General features: G+C 37.7%; 1 protein-coding gene across 1 annotated transcript in view; it reads left to right on the top strand.

The window, feature by feature from the left end:
- The window catches only part of LOC309832745 (signal-regulatory protein beta-1-like), a gene marked incomplete at its 5' end in the record, with an annotated part of 72,152 nt that overhangs the window by 31,991 nt on the left and 19,699 nt on the right, over positions 1 to 20,462 (top strand). The window lies entirely within an intron of this gene.

The following is a 20,462-nucleotide window of genomic DNA, read 5'->3' on the forward strand; positions in this document are numbered from 1 at the left end:
CATGGGAAACTCAGTTTCTGACATAATTTTCACAGAGATTACCCACTTAGAATTAAATGCCTCAGGGAGATGTCACAATGGGCAATTCCCACAACATACATATATTTTTTGCATACTACTATATGCCAGGAACTCTTGTAGGAACGTGGGGTGCCTTGGTGAATAAAAGTCAAAGTAGTTGTCTGCATGGGTATTTATCTTAGTGGAAGAACTGACAATAAACAATAGACTTATAATTAAGTAAATAATGTAGTATATTAGAAAGTGATAAGTGTTAAAAAAAAAAAAAAGAATAGCCGGATGACAGAATTTGGAGAATCTGTAGCGTGGGATGTATTTTAAACCTGGTAGTCTTGTTGGGGCAGGGGGCATCACTTAGAAGGGGAAATGTGAGCCAAGATTGAAAGAAGGTTCTGGAGTGAGCCATGTGGTTTTCTGGGGGAGGAGACTTCCTGACAGGAAACAGCATGTGCAAAGGTCCTGAAAGTAGAATCATCCTCCTGTGTTGAAGGATTTGGGCTTTTGCTCTGAGTGAAATCGTTGCTATTGCAAAGTTTTGAAGGGAGAAGTGACATGATCTAACATGAGTTTTAATTTATTCTAGCATTTCGTTGAGAATAGACTGCAGAGGACACAGACAGAGGCAACTAGAGCATTTGAGGTCATGACATTCATTCAAAAAAACGTAAAAGTGGGTTGCACCTGGAGAGTACCTAGTAGAGACAAGAGGAGGAGTTCAGATTCTGGATGCACGCCAGAGAGGACGCAACAGGATTTCTTGATGTGTAGGATTTGTGGTGGGAGAGAAAAGCTCCAAGGTTTTGAGACCTGAGCATCTGGAAGAAGAAAGGAGATTCAGGTGAGATATAGAGGGTGTAGGGGAAGTTCAGTTCAGTTTTAGATGTGTTAACTGTGGGATGTTTATTTCTATCCAAAGAAGATGACGAGTGGATAGTTGGACATACAAGTCCAGAGTTCAGGGGAAAGGCCTAGACCAGAGAGGTAATAGGAGAATTATTGATACACAGATTGTAGAGTTTTTGCTATCCCCTGGCTCCTCTCAACTCTCTGATCCCTCTTTTCTCCTCCTCTCCTTTCATTTCTCCCTCCAACATTCTTTCATATTTCTTCCCATTTTTGTCTTAGCAGTTCAGCTTCCCTGACCTCACTCTTCTTCTCCAGACTTAAAAACCCAAACCACTTGATATTCTTGACACATCACAGGACCTGCCCTGTAATAGCATGTGCCCTCCTTAGGTGGCATGATTGGTTAGAAACAGTGTTTAGCGGGTGGGTTTACCAGCTCACACTCTGCAAAGGTGAACCACAAATTTTCTCCCTAAGGAGTAGGGAAGAAATAGAAAAGAACACAGGATTTGCTTGTGGCACCACAACAGCTTGCTCCTCTGGTTTATATCTCTGCAGTTAGACCCATGCCTGTTTAGTGGGACATTTCAGAGAAGATGAAATGTGTTTACATTTCTCTGTATCTCCAGAAACTTGGTAGTCAGTGAGGCTGTGAAATCAACCTGGAAAACTTGCAACTGTAGTTAAATGATTGGCCCAGTGGTGACTCATGTCCCTTCAACTCATAACTCATTGTCCAAACATAGTCAGCCACCCACAGTTCTTTACAAAACACGATTTTGGAGTTTACTGTTTCCTTGCTTGCCTCCATGGTTCCATCTCCCCATTCACTTGTAGGTTTCTCAAATGTATCAGTGTTTAGAACCACACATTTTATTTTATTTTGAGCTATTTAGTCCAATTCAAAGGCTCTGCATGGGGTAATCATCTTATTTCGGTTCACATCCTTTATTGCATTAAAATATACATAACATGAAATTTACCATTTTAACTATTTTGAAGGTTACAAAGTGGCACTATGTTCCTTCACAATGTTGTGAAGCCATCACCAGTATACATTTCCAGAACTCTTTCAACATCTGTAGCAGAAACTCTGTATCCATTAAGCTATAACTCCCCATTTCTCCTCCCCTGCAGCCACTGGTAACCCGTATTCTACTTTTTCTCTGTGAATTTGCCTATTCTATGGACTTCATATAAGTGGAATCATCTATTTTCCTTTTGAATCTAGCTTATTTCACTGAGCATATTTTTTATGTTCATATATGCCGTGGAAGGTGTCAGAATATCATTGTTTTTTAGGGCTGAAATATATTGAATATATTTCATACATATTTCATATATATTTATGTGTATATGTGTATATATACAAATATATACATATATATCACATTTTGTTTATCCTTTCATCCATTAATGGAATTTTGGGTTGTTTATACTACCCCTTTTTATTGAAATATAGGTGCTGTAAAATATTACATAAGTTACAGGTGTACAATATAGTGATTCACAATTTTTAAAGGTTATACTCCATTTATAGTTATTATAAAATATTGACTACATTTCTGGTGTTGTACAGTATATCCTTGTAGCTCATTTTATATATAATAATTTGTAACTCTTAATCACCTACCCCTATATGGCCCCTCCCACCTTCCCTCTCCCTGCTAGTTTTTTCTCTATGTCTGTGAGTCTGTCTCTTTCTTGTTATATTAACTAGTTTGTTGTATTCTTTAGATTCCACATATAAGTGATATCATACAGTATTTGTCTTTGTCTGACTTACGTCACTTAGCACAATGCCTTCCAAGTCCATCCATGTTGCTGCAAATAGAAAATTTTCATTCTTTCTTACAGCTGAGTTGTATTCCGTTTATACACACACACACACACACACACACACACCACATTTTCTTTATACATCCATCAGTTGATGAAATTTTGGGTTGTTTATACTACCTTTTGGTATTGAGAATAATGATGCTATGAGCATTGATGGACAATTGTATGCTTGAACTTCTGCTTTTAATTATTTAGGGTATACACCTAAGAGTGGATTTATTGGATCATATAGTAAATTCTACATTTAACTTAAGAAAATAACAAAGAGTTAAAAAAAGTTTTAGAAAACACTAGTGTTTCCATGGAGATTCCACCATTTTTGCACTCCTATCAGCAATGCACAAGAGTTTCAATTTCTCAACATTTTACCAACCCTTATTTTCAATTGTTTTGTTTTGTTTTGTTTTTGGTAACAGCCATCCTACAGGATATGTAGGGGTATCTCACTGTGGTTTTAATTTGCATTTTCCCAATTATTAGTGATGTTGAATATTGTTTCACATGCTTATTGATCATCTGTATATCTTCTTTAGAGAAACATCTATTCAATTCTTTTGTTCATTTTTAAATTGAGTTGTTTGTTATTTTGTTGCTGAATAGTAGGATTTTTTTAAGTATTCTTGATACATATCCCTTATGAGATATATGCTTTGCAAAGGTTTTCTCTCATTCTGTAAATTGTCTTTTCACCCTCTTGATAGTATCCTCTGATGTAGGAAAGTTTTAATCTTGATGAAGTCAAGATTAAAATTTCTAAAATATTTTTTTGTTGCCTTCGGTGTCATATCCAAGAAAGTATTGCCAAATTCAATGTCATGTTTCACCTGTGAGTTTTTCTCAGAATTTTATAGTTTTAGCTCTTGCATTTAGGTCTTTGATTATACACCATTTTTGCATATGGTGTAAGGTAGCGATCAGCTTCATTCTTCTGCATGTGAATATCAAGTTTCCTCAGATTCATGTACTGAAAACACTGTTCTTTGTCCATTGAATGATCTTGACGCCCTTGTTAAAAATCACTTGACTATATATGTGAGGGTTTACTTCTAGGTTCTCTATTCATTGCCATTGGTCTATATATGTTTCTTAATGTGTGTACCACACTATTTTGATTATTGTAGCTTTGTATTAAGTTTTTAAATCTGGAAATGTGACTCCAAAAATTATGTGCTTTTTTTTCAACATTGTTTGCTGAATTGAGGTTCCTTGAGATTTCATATGAAATTTAGAATGGGGTATTCTAGTTCTGCAAAAAAAAGTCTTTGAGATTTTAATAGGGATTTTATAGAATGTTGTAGTTTCTTCAGGTAATATTGACATTTTAACAATATTAAGTCTCCCAATCCATAATAACAGGATATTTTGTTCATTTATTAATGTCTTCTTTAATTTCTTTCAGCAATGTTTTGTGCTTTTTCATGCACAAGTCTTTCATTTCCATGGTGAAATTTACTCCTAAGTATTTTACACTTTTGGTAGCTATTACAAATGAAATTGCTAGCTTAACTTCCTTTTTGGATTGTTTCTCACTAGTGTGTAGAAAAGCAACTGATTTTTGTATGTTGACTTTATATCTCAAAAATTTGCTGGATTTATTTATTAACTCTAATGCTTTTAAATGTTGGAATCTTTAGAACTGCTACATAAAAAATCATGTCATGTACAAACAAGAGAGTTTTACTTTTTTCTTTCAATTTGAATGACTTTTATATATTTTTCCTGCCTAATTGCTTTTGTTGGAACTTCCATTATTGTGTTGACTAGAAGTGGCAAAAGTGGGCATCTTTGTTCTATTCCTGATCTTAGGGGAAAAGCTTACAGAATTTCACCATCAACTGGGCTGTTAGCTGTGTGTTTTTCACATATGACTTCATTTATTGGGCAATTTTCCATCTATTCCTAGTTTATTGATTGTTTTTATCATGGAAAATGTTGACTTTTATTAAATGCTTGTTCTGCGTCAGATGAGATGATCTTTTTTTCCTCTTTATTCTATTAAAGTGGTAAAATGAATTGTTTGATTTTCATATGTTGAACCATTTTCACAATAGATCCCAGTTGGTCATGGCGCATAATTCTTTTAGTATGCTATTGAATTGGGTTTGATAAAATTTTTTTGATGATTGTTGCATCAATAGTCATAAAAGATATTGGTCTGTATTTTCTTCTTATGCCTTCTTATGCCTTTGTCTGGTGACACCTTTGGTGTCAGAATAATGCGGAGAATGAGTTTTAATAGGCTCTGAAAAAATTAAGAAGTCTTCCTTCCTCTTCACTTTTTTGGAAGTGTTTGAGGAGGAATAATGTTAGTTTTCTTCAAAAGTTTGGGAGACTTCAGCAGTGAAGCCAAGTGGTCCTGGGCTTTCTTTCTTGGGAGGTTTTTGATTATTGATTGAATCTCATTGCTAGTTATAGGACTACTCTGATTTTATATTTCTTCATAATTCAGCCTTGGTGTAGTGTATTTCTAGAAATTGGTCCGTTTTATCTAGGTTATCCAATTTTTTGGTGTTTAATAATTCATAGTACTCTTTTATAATCTTTTTTATCTCTGTAAAATTATTAGTATGTTCTTTTATTTCTGATTTTAGTTATTTGGGTCTTCTCTCTCTCTTTCTCCCTGTTCTTTTTTTTCTTAGTCAATCTAGCTAAAATTTTGTCAATTGTATTAATCTTTGTGAAGAACCACTCCTGGTTTTGTAGATTTTCTCTGTTTTATTTTAAATTCACATTTTATTTTTCTCTTCACTAATCTTGACTATTTCCTTTCCTTTCTAGCTTTGGGTTTTGGGTTTAATTTAATCTTCTTTCTCTAGTTTCTTATGGTGTATAGTAAAGTTACTGTTTTGTGATCTTTTCTTAAATGTCTGCATTTTCAGCCATAAATTTCCCTTTAGGGTTGCTTTCTGTGCATCTCACACGTTTTGGTGTTATGTTTTCAATTTTCTCTAGGCATCTAATTTCCCTTTTGACTTTTTCATTGACCTACTGATTTTTTTTTTTTTTTTTTTTTTTTTTTTTGCGATGCGCGGGCCTCTCACTGTTGTGGCCTCTCCCGTTGCGGAGCACAGGCTCTGGACGTGCAGGCTCAGCAGCCATGGTTCATGGGCCCAGCCGCTCCACAGCATGTGGGATCTTTCCGGACTGGGGCACGAACCCGTTTCCCCTGCATCGGCAGGCGGACTTTCAACCACTGTGCCACCAGGGAAGGCCTGAGCTACTGATTTTTTAAGAGAAGGTTGTTTGATTTCTATGTATTTGTGAATATTTTATTTCCTCTTCTATCATTGATCTAGTTTAATTTTACAAACTATTTGACCAGTGCGCTGCTTGAATAGCCCTTCTTCATATTCCACTAAGTTGCCTTGTCATTCATCCTCTGTGACAATGACACATATATAGAGTTTTCTTTTTTTTTTTCTTAACATCTTTATTGGAGTATAATTGCTTTACAATGGTGTGTTAGTTTCTGCTTTACAACAAAATGAATCAGTTATATATATACACGTGTTCACATATCTCTTCCCTCTTGTGTCTCCCTCTCTCCCACCTTCCCTATCGCACCCCTCCAGGCGGTCACAAAGCACCGAACTGATCTCCCTGTGCTATGCGGCTGCTTCCCACTAGCTATCTACCTTAAGATTGGTAGTGTATATATGTCCATGCCTCTCTCTCACTTTGTCACAGCTTACCATTCCCCCTCCCCATATCCTCAAGTCCATTATCTAGTAGGTCTGTGTCTTTATTCCTGTTTTACCCCTAGGTTCCTCATGACATTTTTTTTCTTAAATTCCATATATATGTGTTAGCATACAGTATTTGTCTCTCTCTTTCTGACTTACTTCAGTCTGTAGGACAGACTCTAGATCTATCCACCTCATTACAAATAGCTCAATTTCGTTACTTTTTATGGCTGAGTAATATTCCATTGTATATATGTGCCACATCTTCTTTATCCATTCATCCGATGATGGACACTTAGGTTGTTTTCATCTCCGGGCTATTGTAAATAGAGCTGCAATGAACATTTTGGTACAGGACTCTTTTTGAATTTTGGTTTTCTCAGGGTATATGCCCAGTAGTGGGATTGCTGGGTCATATGGTAGTTCTATTTGTAGTTTTTTAAGGAACCTCCATACTGTTCCCCATAGTGGCTTTACCAATTCACATTCTCACCAGCAGTGCAAGAGTGTTCCCTTTTCTCCACACCCTCTCCAACATTTATTGTTTCTAGATTTTTTGATGATGGCCATTCTGACTGGTGTGAGATGATATCTCATTGTAGTTTTGATTTGCATTTCTCTAATGATTAGTGATGTTGAGCATTCTTTCATGTGTTTGTTGGCAGTCTGTATATCTTCTTTGGAAAAATGTCTATTTAGGTCTTCTGCCCATTTTTGGATTGGGTTGTTTGTTTTTTTGTTATTAAGCTACATGAGCTACTTATAAATTTTGGAGATTAATCCTTTGTCAGTTGCTTCATTTACAAATATTTTCTCCCATTCTGAGGGTTGTCTTCTGCTCTTGTTTATGGTTTCCTTTGCTGTGCAAAAGCCTTTCCGTTTCATTAGGTCTCATTTGTTTATTTTTGTTTTTATATCCATTTCTCTAGGAGGTGGGTCAAAAAGGACCTTGCTGTGATTTATGTCATAGAGTGTCCTGCCTATGTTTTCCTCTAAGAGTTTGATAGTTTCTGGCCTTACATTTAGGTCTTTCATCCATTTTGAGCTTATTTTTGTGTAAGTTGTTAGGGAGTGATCTAATCTCATACTTTTACATGTACCTGTCCAGTTTTCCCAGCACCACTTATTGAAGAGGCTGTCCTTTCTCCACTGTACTGTCCTTTCTCCTTTATCAAAGATAAGGTGACCATATGTGCATGGGTTTATCTCTGGGCTTTCTATCCTGTTCCATTGATCTATTTTTCTGCTTCTCTGCCAGTACCATACTGTCTTGATTACTGTAGCTTTACAGTATAGTCTGAAGCCAGCGAGCATGATTCCTCCAGCTCCGTTTTTCTTTCTCAAGATTGCTTTGGCTATTCGGGGTCTTTTGTGTTTCCATACAAATTGTGAAATTTTTTGTTCTAGTTCTGTGAAAAATGCCAGTTGTAGTTTGATAGGGATTGCATTGAATCTGTAGATTGCTTTGGGTAGTAGAGTCATTTTCACAATGTTGATTCTTCCAACCCAAGAACATGGCATATCTCTCCATTTATTTGTATCATCTTTAATTTCTTTCATCAGTGTCTTATAATTTTCTGCATACAGGTCTTTTGTCTCCTTAGGTAGGTTTATTCCTAGATACTTAATTATTTTTGTTGCAATGGTAAATGGGAGTGTTTTCTTGATTTCACTTTCAGATTTTTCATCATAAGTATATAGGAATGCCAGAGATTTCCGTGCATTAATTTTGTATCCTGCTACTTTACCAAATTCATTGATTAGCTTTAGTAGTTTTCTGGTAGCATCTTTAGGACTCTGTATGTATAGTATCATGTTATCTGCAAACAGTGACAGCTTTACTTCTTCTTTTCCGTTTTGGATTCCTTTTATTTCCTTTTCTTCTCTGATTGCTGTGGCCAAAACTTCCAAAACTATGTTGCTAAGAGTGGTGAGAGTGGGCAACCTTGTCTTGTTCATGATCTTAGTGGAAATGCTTTCAGTTTTTCACCATTGAGGATGATGTTTGCTGTGGGCTTGTCATATATGGCCTTTATTATGTTGAGGAAAGTTCCCTCTATGCCTACTTTCTGCAGGGTTTTTTTTTTTTATCATAAATGGATGTTGAATTTTGTCAAAAGCTTTCTCTGCATCTATTGAGATGATCATATGGTTTTTCTCCTTCAATTTGTTAATATGGTTTATCACATTGATAGATTTGCGTATATTGAAGAATCCCTGCATTCCTGGAATAAACCCCACTTGATCATGGTGTATGATCCTTTTAATGTGCTGTTGGCTTCTGTTTGCTAGTATTTTGTTGAGGATTTTTGCATCTATGTTCATCAGTGATATTGGCCTGTCGTTTTCTTTCTTTGTGATATCCTTGTCTGGTTTTGGTATCTAGGTGATGGTGGCCTCGTAGAAGGAATTTGGGAGTGTTCCTCCCTCTGCTATATTTTGGAAGAGTTTGAGAAGGATAGGTGTTAGCTCTTCTCTAAATGTTTGATAGAATTCGCCTGTGAAGCCATCTGGTCCTGGGCTTTTGTTTGTTGGAAGATTTTTAATCACAGTTTCAATTTTAGTGCTTGTGATTGGTCTGTTCATATTTTCTATTTCTTCCTGATTCAGTCTTGGCATGTTGTGCATTTCTAAGAATTTGTCCATTTCTTCCAGATTTTCCATTTTATTGGCATAGAGTTGCTTGTAGTAATCTCTCATGATCCTTTGTATTTCTGCAGTGTCAGTTGTTACTTCTCCTTTTTCATTTCTAATTCTATTGATTTGGGTCTTCTCCCTTCTTTTCTTGATGAGTCTGGCTAGTGGTTTATCTATTTTGTTTATCTTCTCAAAGAACCAGCTTTTAGTTTTATTGATCTTTGTTATCGTTTCCTTCATTTCTTTTTCATTTATTTCTGATCTGATCTTTATGATTTCTTTCCTTCTGCTAACTTTGGGGTTTTTTTGTTTTCTTTCTCTAATTGCTTTAGGTGCAAGGTTAGGTTGTTTATTCGAGGTGTTTCCTGTTTCTTAAGGTAGGACTGTATTGCTATAAACTTCCCTCTTAGAACTGCTTTTGCTGCATCCCATAGATTTTGGGTCGTCTTGTCTCCATTGTCATTTGTTTCTAGGTATTTTTTAATCTCCTCTTTGATTTCTTCAGTTATCACTTCGTTATTAAGTAGTGTATTGTTTAGCCTCCATGTGTTTGTATTTTTTACAAATCTTTTCCTGTAATTGATATCTAGTCTCATAGCGTTGTGGTTGGAAATGATACTTGATACAATTTCAATTTTCTTAAATTTACCAAGGATTGATTTGTGACACAAGGTATGATCTATGCTGGAGAATGTTTGATGAGCACTAGAGAAAAATGTGTATTCTGTTGTTTTTGGATGGAATGTCCTATAAATATCAACTAATTCCTTCTTGTTTAATGTACCATTTAAAGCTTGTGTTTCCTTATTTATTTTCATTTTGGATGATCTGTCCATTGGTGAAAGTGGGGTGTTAAAGTCCCCTACTATGAATGTGTTACTGTCGATTTCCCCTTTTATGGCTGTTAGTATTTGCCTTATGTATTGAGGTGCTCCTATATTGGGTGCATAAATATTTACAATTGTTATATCTTCTTCTTGGATCAATCCCTTGATAATTATGTAGTGTCCTTCTTTGTCTCTTCTAATAGTCTTTATTTTAAAGTTTATTTTGTCTGATATGAGAATTGCTACTCCAGCTTTCTTCTGGTTTCCATTTGCATGAAACATCTTTTTCCATCCCCTTACTTTCAGTCTCTATGTGTCTCTAGGTCTGAAGTGGGTCTCTTGTAGACAGCAAATATATGGGTCTTGTTTTTGTATCCATTCAGCCAATCTGTGTCCTTTGGTGGGAGCATTTATTCCATTTACATTTAAGGTAATTATCAATATGTATATTCTTATTCCCATTTTCTTAATTGTTTTGGGTTCGTTATTGTAGGTCTTTTCCTTCTCTTGTGTTTCTTGCCTAGAGAAGTTCCTTTAGCAGTTGTTGTAGAGCTGGTTTGGTGGTGCTGAACTTTCTCAGTTTTTGCTTGTCTGTAAAGGTTTTAATTTCTCCAGCAAATCTGAATGAGATCCTTGCTGGGTAGAGTAATCTTGCTTGCAGGTTTTTCTCCTTCATCACTTTCAATATGTCCTGCCACTCCCTTCTGGCTTGCAGAGTTTCTGCTGAAAGATCAGCTGTTAACCTTATGGGGATTCCCTTTTATGTTATTTGTTGTTTTTCCCTTCCTGCTTTTTATATGTTTTCTTTGTATTTAATTTTTGACAGTTTGATTAATATGTGTCTTGGTGTATTTCTCCTTGGATTTATCCTGTATGGGACTCTCTGTGCTTCCTGGACTTGATTAACTATTTCCTTTCCCATATTAGGGAAGTTTTCAACTATAATCTCTTCAAATATTTTCTCAGTCTCTTTCTTTTTCTCTTCTTCTTCTGGAACCCCTATAATTCGAAAGTTGGTGCATTTAATGTTGTCCCAGAGGTCTCTGAGACTGTCCTAGTTCTTTTCATTCTTTTTTCTTTATTCTGCTCTGCAGTAGTTATTTCCACTATTTTATCTTCCAGGTCACTTATCCGTTCTTCTGCCTCAGTTATTCTGCTATTGATCCCATCTAGAGTATTTTTCATTTCATTTATTGTGTTGTTCATCATTGTTTGTTTCATCTTTAGTTCTTCTAGGTCCTTGTTAAATGTTTCTTGCATTTTGTCTATTCTATTTCCAAGATTTTGGATCATCTTTACTATCATTATTCTGAATTCTTTTTCAGGTAGACTGCCTATTTCTTTTTCATTTGTTTGGTCTGATGGGTTTTTATCTTGCTCCTTCATCTGCTGTGTGTTTCTCTGTCTTCTCATTTTGCTTATCTTACTGTGTTTGGGGTCTCCTTTTTGCCGGCTGCAGGTTCGTAGTTCCCGTTGTTTTTGGTTTCTGTCCCCAGTGGCTAAGGTTGGTTCAGTGGGTTGTGTAGGCTTCCTGGTGGAGGGAACTAGTGCCTGTGTTCTGGTGGATGAGGCTGGATCTTGTCTTTCTGGTGGGCAGGTCCATGTCTGTTGGTGTGTTTCGAGGTGTCTGTGGACTTATTATGATTTTGGGCAGCCGCTCTCCTAATGGGTTGGGTTGTGTTCCTGTCTTGCTAGTTGTTTGGCATAGGATGTCCAGCACTGTAGCTTGCTGGTCATTAAGTGTAGCTGGGTGCTGGTGTTGAGATGGCGATCTCTGGGAGATTTTTGCCATTTGATATTTTGTGGAGCTGGGAGGTCTCTTGTGGACCAGTGTCCTGAAGTTGGCTCTCACACATTAGAGGCACAGCACTAACTCCTGGCTGGAGAACCAAGAGCCTTTCATCCACACAGCTCAGAAGAAAATGGAGAACAAGTAGAAAGAAATAATTAGTAGAAGTAGAAAGAAAGAAAGGAGGGAGGGAGGGAGGAAGGAAGGAAGGAGGGAAGGAAGGAAAAATAGAAAGAAGATAAAGTAAAATAAAATAAAGTAAGATAAAATATAATAAAGTTATTAAAATAAAAAATAATTATTAAGAGAAAAAAACAAAGAAACAGATGGATAGAACCCTGGGACAAATGGTGGAAGCAAAGCTATACAGTCAAAATCTCACACAGAAGCATACACATACACATTCACAAAGAGAGGAAAACGGGAAAAAATCATAAATCTTGCTCTCAAAGTCCACCTCCTCATTTTGGGATGATTCGTTGTCTATTCATGTATTCCAGAGATGCAGGGTACATCAAGTTGATTGTTGAGCTTTAATCCGCTGCTTCTGAGGCTGCTGGGTGAGATTTCCCTTTCTCTTCTTAGTTCTCACGGCTCCCAAAGGATCAGCTTTGGATTTGGCCCCGCCTCTGCGTGTAGGTCGCTGGAGGGCATCTGTTCTTCGCTCAAAGAGGACGGAGTTAAAGGAGCCGCTGATGCGGGGGCTCTGGCTCACTCAAGCCTGGGGGAGGGAGGGGCACGGAGTGCAGGGCGAACCTGCGGCGGCAGAGGCCAGAGTGACATTGCACCAGACTGAGGCACGCCGTGCGTTCTCCTGGGGAAGTTGTCCCTGGATCCCGGGACCCTGGCAGTGGTGGGCTGCACAGGTTACCTGGAAGAAGAGTGTGGATAGTGACCTGTGCTCGCACACAGCCTTCTTGGTGGCGGCAGCAGCAGCCTTAGCATCTCATGCCCGTCTCTGGGGTCTGCACTTTTAGCCGTGGCTCGCGCCCGGTTCTGGAGGTCCTTTAAGCAGCGTTCTTAATCCCCTCTCCTCGCGCACCAGGAAACAAAGAGGGAAGAAAAACTCTCTTGCCTCTTCGGCAGGCCCAGACATTTCCCTGCACTCCCTCCCGGCCAGCCGTGGCGCACTAACCCCCTGCAGGCTGTGTTCATGCCGCCAACACCAGTCCTCTCCCTGTGCTCCGACCAAAGCCCGAGCCTCAGCTCCCAGCCCCGCCCGCCCCGGTGAGTGAGCAGACAAGTCTCTCGGGCTGGGGAGTGCCGGTCGGCACCGATCCTCTGTGCGGGAATCTCTCCGCTTTGCCCTCCGCACCCCTGTTGCTGTGCTCTCCTCCGTGGCTCCGAAGCTTTCCTCCTCCGCCACCCGCAATCTCTGCCCGCGAAGGGGCTTCCTAGTGTGTGGAAACCTTTCCTCCTTCACAGCTCCCTCCCAGTGGTGCAGGTCCCGTCCCTATCCTTTTGTCTTTGTTTATTCTTTTTTCTTTTTCCCTACCCAGGTACGTGGGGGGTTTCTTGCCTTTTGGGAGGTCTGAGGTCTTCTGCCAGCGTTCAGTAGGTGTTCTGTAGGTGTTGTTCCACCTGTAGATGTATTTCTGGTGTATATGTGGGGAGGAAGGTGATCTCTGTGTCTTACTCTTCTGCCATCTTCCTGGAAGTCCTAGAGTTTTCTTACGGCAACTGATTTCTGTAACTGTCAGGACAGATGTGTGTGGTAGACAGAAAATACCCCCTCAGTATAGGAGGAGTAATCAAGATGGTGGACTAGGATGATGTGAAGCTCAACTCCTCCCACAAATATATCAAAAATATATCTACACGTGGAATAATTCTCACAGAGTATCTAATGAACACTGGCAGAAGAACTTAGACTTCTGAAAGGGCAAGAAATTCTCCACGTAACCGGGTGGGACAAAAGAAAAAATAATGAAAATGAGACAGGAACCTGGATGGGACCTGTACCCCTTGGAGGGAGCTGTGAAAAAGGAAAGGTTCTGCACCCTGGCAAGTCCCCTCACCAGTGGGGAGATCAGCTAGGACAGGTGGGGAGCTTCAGAGCCTCAGAAGAGAATGTAACAACTGGTTTGCAGCAGCTAGAATGGAGAGAGACTGGCACAGATGGTCAGTGCCACGGCCCTGCACTCCCCATCCTGAGATGTTCATCTGCCCATGCAGTGGGTGGCTGGGTGCTGAAGCTTGGGATTCAGAGATCAGACCCTGGGAAAGGATTGGGGTGGTCTGTGTGGAAACAGGCTGAAGGGCCTGGAGCCTGGTGCAACCCCACCTGAGGGTGTATGCAGAGGAAGCATGGGCCACCTTAGAGGCCAGGCACCATTGTTTGGGGGATGTGTGAGGAGAGGAGCAGGACATGCCATTGCAGCCTTTTTCCCCAGGCATGCTTTCAGGTGGCAGGACACTGCCTACACAAGCTCCAGGAGCTATTGTCAGTCACCACCACCAACCCTTTGCTTCAGGAGCAGTCACAAGGAGCAGTTACAATATGCCACTGCTGCCCCGTGGGGCTACAGGAGTGGTTGAGAGCTGCCTCCACTCCCATCACATGCTCCAAGGCACGTGTGAACCAACACTGCTGCCAAGAACCCCAGGACTGGGCACCAACCACTGCATCTGCATACCCCCTACCAAGGGGATAATGGCCAACACACACTGAGGAAAGAGTTGGCAGGCATCCATACTAAAAACAGCCCTCACATCAAAAATGTTAAACCCACACAAGCTACACAGGGACACTCCCACATATAAATAGTCTTCCAAGACGACAGTAGATAATTTTTTCTCCTAAACTCACAGAATAAGAAAAATATAAGTAAAATGAAGATGCAGAGGAGCCAATCCCAGTTAAAAGACCAAGAGAATTCCCCTGAAAGAATAAACAATGAAACAGAGCTCTTTAGTCTAATAGACACAGATTTCAAAAAGGAGATAATGAAAATACTGAAGGAATTAAGAAAGGGTATCAACAGAAATGCAGAACACTGTAAAAAGGAACTAGAAACTATGAAGAGGAACCAAGAAAAAATAGAAAACTCATTTGCTGAGATGAAAAGTGAACTAAAGGCAATGAATAGCAGAATGAATAATGCAGGAGAACAAATAAGTGATGTGAAAGATAGAATAATGGAAATCACCCAATCAGGACAGCAGACAGAAAACCAAATGAAAAAAAAAAAAGAAAGGAATATAAGAGACCTATGGGATAATATAAAGCTTGCCACTCTACACATAATAGGGATTCCAGAAAGGAAAGAAAGAGAAAAGGGGATCAAAAATGTATTTGAAGAAATTATGGCTGAAGACTTCCCACACCTAAAGAAGGAAACAGATATCCAGGTACAGGAAGCACAGAGGGTCCCAAACAAGGTAAGCCCAAAGAGACCTACACTAAGATGTATTCTAATAAAAAATGGCAAAAGTTGATAAAGAGTGGATTCTAAAGGCAGCAAGAGAAAAACAAAGAGTTAATTACAAGGAAACCCCTATAAGACTATCAGCAGATTTCTCTACAGACACTTTGCAAGCCAGAAGGAAGTGGCAAGATATATTCAAAGCCCTGAAAAGGAAAAATCTGCAACCTAGAATACTCTACACAGCAAGATTATCATTTAGAATCAAAGAAGAGATAAAGAATTTCTCAGACAAGCAAAGCTAAAAGAAAATAGCAATACTAAACCTATTCTAAAGGAAATATTGAAAGGTCTTCTCTAGAAAAGAAGTAAGAATATATAGGAAAGACAAAATCACAGTTAGAAAGCACATCACTTAAATAAGCTAGTATGCAGATTTAAAAAATCAAAAAAATTCTGTGAAAGTGATGATAACCACAATGAACAGCAAAAGGATGAACATAAAGATGTAAAAGAGGACATCAGAATCATACTGATAAAATGTGGGGGAGGAGAGTAAGAAAATGTACATTTGTTTTCATTTCATAGAATGTGTTTGAGCCTCTATGACTACCAGTCTAAGGCAAGTAGATATAGATGGGGTTAATATACTTGAAAAACAGGTAACCACAAATCAAAAACATACAATAGACTCACAAAAACCAGAAAGAAGAGAAATAAGTATAATACAAAAGAAAATCATTAAACCACAAAAAGAAAATGAAAGGGACAAAGAAGAAATACAAAATCAATGGGAAAACAGGCTCAAAATGGCAATAAATACATAGCTATCAATAATGACGTTGGGCCTTCCCTGGTGGCACAGTGGTTGAGAGTCCACCTGCCAAGGCAGGGGACACGGGTTCGTGCCCTGGTCCGGGAAGATCCCACATGCCGCAGAGCGGCTGGGCCCGTGAGCCATGGCCACTGAGCCTGCACGTCCAGAGCCTGTGCTCCGCAACAGGAGAGACCACAACAGTGAGAGGCCCGCATACCGCAAAAAAAAAAAAAAAAATTACGTTAAATATCAATGGAATGAAAGCTACAATCAAAAGGTGCAGAGTGGCAGATTGGATAAAAAAAAACAAGAGCCTACAATATGCTGCCTACAGGAGACCCAGTTTAGGGCAAAAGACACACATAGATTGAAAGTAAGGGGATGGAAAAAAATATTTCATGCAAAAAGAAATGGGAAGAAAGTGGGGGTCACAATACTCATATCAAACAAAATAGACTTTAAAACAAAGGCCCTAAAGATAAAGAAGGACACTATATAATGATAAAAGGCTCAACACAAAAAGAGGATTTTACACTAGTCAACATATATGCACATAATATAGGAGCAGCCAAATACATAAAACAAATACTAACAGAAATAAAGGGAGAAATTGACAGGAATACAATAATTAGATTTTAACACCCCACTCACATCAATGGACAGATCTTCTAGACAGAATGTCCTAAATGATACAATAGAACAGTTGGACTTCATTGATATTTTCAAGACTTTACATTAAAAAAAAAACAGACTACACATTCTTTTCAAGTGCACATGAAACATTCTTTAGGAATGATCACATATTGGGACACAAAACAGACTTCAATAAATTTAAGAGTATAGAAATTATCTCAAACATCTTTTCCGAACACAACAGCATTCAACTAAAATCAACCGCAGAAAAAGAAATGAGGAAAAAGATTACATGGAGACCAAATAAAATGCTACTAAAAACCCAATGGGTCGAGGATGAAATAAAAGAGGAAATTTTAAAAATACCTTGAGACAAATGACAATGAAAACACAACAATACAAAATCTATGGGATGCAACAAATGCAGTCCTTAGAGGGAAGTTCATAGCAATACAGTTCATAGTCTTCATCAAAGAAACAAGAAAATTCTCAAATAAACAACATAGCTTACCACTTAAAAGAATTAGAAAAAAAGAACAAACAAAATGTAAAGCCAGCAGAAGGGAGGAAATAATAAATATCAGAGAGGAAATAAAATAGAGATTAAAAAACAGTAGAAAAAAATCAATAAAACCAAGAATTGGTTCTTTGAAAGGGTAACAAGATTGACAAACCTTTGGCCAGGCTCACCAAGAAGAAAAGAGAGAGATCCTGGATAAAGAAAATAAGAAATGAAAAAGGAGACATTACATTTGATACTGCAGAAATACAAAAAAAAACATAAGGGAATACTATGAATAATTATATGCCAACAAATTCGACAACATAGAAGACATGGACAAGTTTCTAGAAACATAGAGCCCACCAATAATGAATCAAGAAGAAATAGATAATTTGAACAGACTGATCATGAGAGGTGAAGTAGAATCTGTAATAAAAAACGTCCTACAAATAAAAGTCCAGGACCAGATGGCTTCACAAGTGAACTATACCAAACATACATAAAACAAATAGAAGAATTTATACTGATCCTTCTCAAACTCCTCCAAAAAGTTGAAGAGGAGGGAACACTCCCAAAGACATTCTATGAAGCCACCATTACCCTGATATCACAACCACACAAAGACACCACCAAAAAAGAAAATTACAAGCCAATATCTTTGATGAATACAGATGCAAAAATTCTCAACAAAACATTAGCAAACCAAATCCAACAACACATAAACAATATCATACACCACGGACAAGTTGGATTCATCCCAAGTTCACAAGAATGTTTTGACATACAGAAATAAATCAATATGATACACCCCACAAACAATACCACATGATCATCTCAATAGATGCAGAAAAAACGTTTCACAAAATTCAACATCAATTCATGATAAAAAAACTCTTGCTAAAGTGGGTATACAGGGAACAAAACTATTTATGACAAACACACAGCTAAAATAATACTCAATGGTGAAAATCTGAAAGACTTTCCACTAAAAAATGGAAAAAGACAAGGATGCCCACTCTCACCTCTTCTATTCAACATAGTATTGGAAGTCCCAGCTACAGAAATCAGACAAGAAAAAGAAATAAAAATGTATCTAAATTGGAAGGAAAGAGGTAAAATTGTCATTATATGAAGATGACATGATACTATATATAGAAAATCCTAAAGACTCCACACAAAAACTACTAGAACTGATCAACAAATGCCACAAGGTAGCAGGATACAAGATTAATATAGAAAAATTGGTTGCATTTCTTTACACTCACAATGTAATATCAGGAAGGGAATGTAAAAAAAACAATACCTTTAAAACTCACACCCCCCAAAATAAAATACTTAGGAATAATCCTGACTAAGGAGGTGAAAGACTTATACACTGAGAACTATAAAACATTAATAAAGGAAACTGAAGATTATTCAAAGAAAAGGAAAGATATCCCATGCTTTTGGATTGGAAGAATTAATATTGTTAAAATGGCCATACTACCCAAAGCAATCTACAGATTTAACTCAATCCCTATCAAATTACCCATGAAATTTTCCCCAGAACTAGAACAAATACTCCTAAAATTTATATGGAACCACAAAAGACTCAGAATTGCCAAAGCAATCCTGAATAAAAAGAACAAAGCATGAAGCATAACGCTCCCAAACTTCAGACAATACTACAAAGCTACAGTACTCAAAACAACATGGTATTGGCACAAAAACAGACATATGGATCAATGGAACAGAATAGAGAGCACATAAATAAACCCACACACTTACAGTCAATTAATCTTTGACAAAAGAAACAAGAATACATAATGGGAAAAAGACAGTTTCTTCAGCAAGTGGTGTTGGGAAAGTTGGACAGCTGCATGTAAATCGATGAAATTAGAACATACCCTTTCACAATACAAACAAATAAACTCAAAATGACTTAAAGACTTAAACATAAGTCATGACACCATAAAACTCCTAGAAGAGATCATAGGCAAAACATTTTTTGACATAAATTATACCAAAGTTTTCTTAGGTCCGTCTCCCAAGGCAATAGAAATAAAAACAAACAATGGGACCTAATCAAACTTACAAGCTTTTGCATAGCAAAAGAAACCATAAACAAAACAAAAAAACAACCTACTGAATGGGAGAAAATATTCACAAAGGATTTGACCAACAAGGGCTTGCTTTCCAAAATATACAAACAGTTCATACAACTCAACAACATTTCTCCAAAGAATAAATACAAATGGCCAATAGGCACATGAAAAGATGCTTACTAATTATTAGAGAAATGCAAATCAAAACTAAAATTAGGTACCACCTCACATCAGTCAGAATGGTCACCCTTAAAAGCTCTACAAATAACAAATGCTGGAGAGGATGTGGAGAAAAGAGAACTCTCCTATACTGTTGGCAGGAATGTAATTTGGTACAGCCACTATGGAAAACAATATGGAGGTTCTCAGAAAAATAAAAATAGAATTACCATATGATCCAGTGATCCCACTCATGGGCATATATCCAGACAAACTTTTATCCAAAAAGATACATGCACCCCTATGTTCATATAGCAGCACTATTCACAATAACTAAGACATGGGAACAACCTAAAAGTCCATGACAGATGAATGGATAAAGAAGATGTGGTACCTATATACAATGGGATACTATTCATCCATAAAAAAGAATGAAATAATGTCATTTGCAGCAACGTGGACACAACTAGAGATTATCATACTAAGTGAAGTAAGTCAGAAAGAGAAAAGAGAAACACCATATGATATTTATATGTGGAATCTAAAAGATGACACAGGGAATTCTCTGGTGGTCCAGTAGTTAGGACTCCACATTTCCACTTCAGGGGGCCTGGGTTCGATCCCTGGTTGGGGAACTAGGATCCCGCAAGCTATGCCACATGGACCTCCCCCACAAAAAAAGATGAGACAATGGAACCTATCTACAAAACAGAAACAGACTCACGGACATAGAGAACAAACTTGTGGTTGCCAAGGAGGAGAGGGTAGGGGTAATGTAATCTGTTATATATGGAATGGATAAACAACCAGGTCCTACTATATAGCACAGAGAACTATATTCAGTATGCTATGATAAGCCATAATGGAAAAGAATATATTAAAAAAAGAATGTATATATGTATATACAAGAATATATGTATGTATAAATGAGTCAATTTTGGTACAGCAGAAATTACCAAAACACTGTAAATCAACAATACTTCAGTATAAAAAGTTATAAATCAAGTAAAAAGAAAAAAGTAGCCCCCCCAAAGAGATCTATGTCCTATACTCACCTGTGAATATTTTACTTTACTTGGAAAAGGAGATTTTGTAAAAGTGATTAAGTTAAGACCCTTGCTATGGGGAGAATATCCTAGATTATCATTGTGGGCCCAATATAATCTTATAAGAATGAGGCAGGAAAGCCAAAGTTAGAGAAGTACAAGTGACAATGGAAGCAACATTAGAGTCATAAGAAGATGGAAACCATGCGAA

This window comes from Grampus griseus (genome assembly GCF_964374135.1).
Source record: "Grampus griseus genome assembly, chromosome: 14".
NCBI lineage: Eukaryota > Metazoa > Chordata > Mammalia > Artiodactyla > Delphinidae > Grampus > Grampus griseus.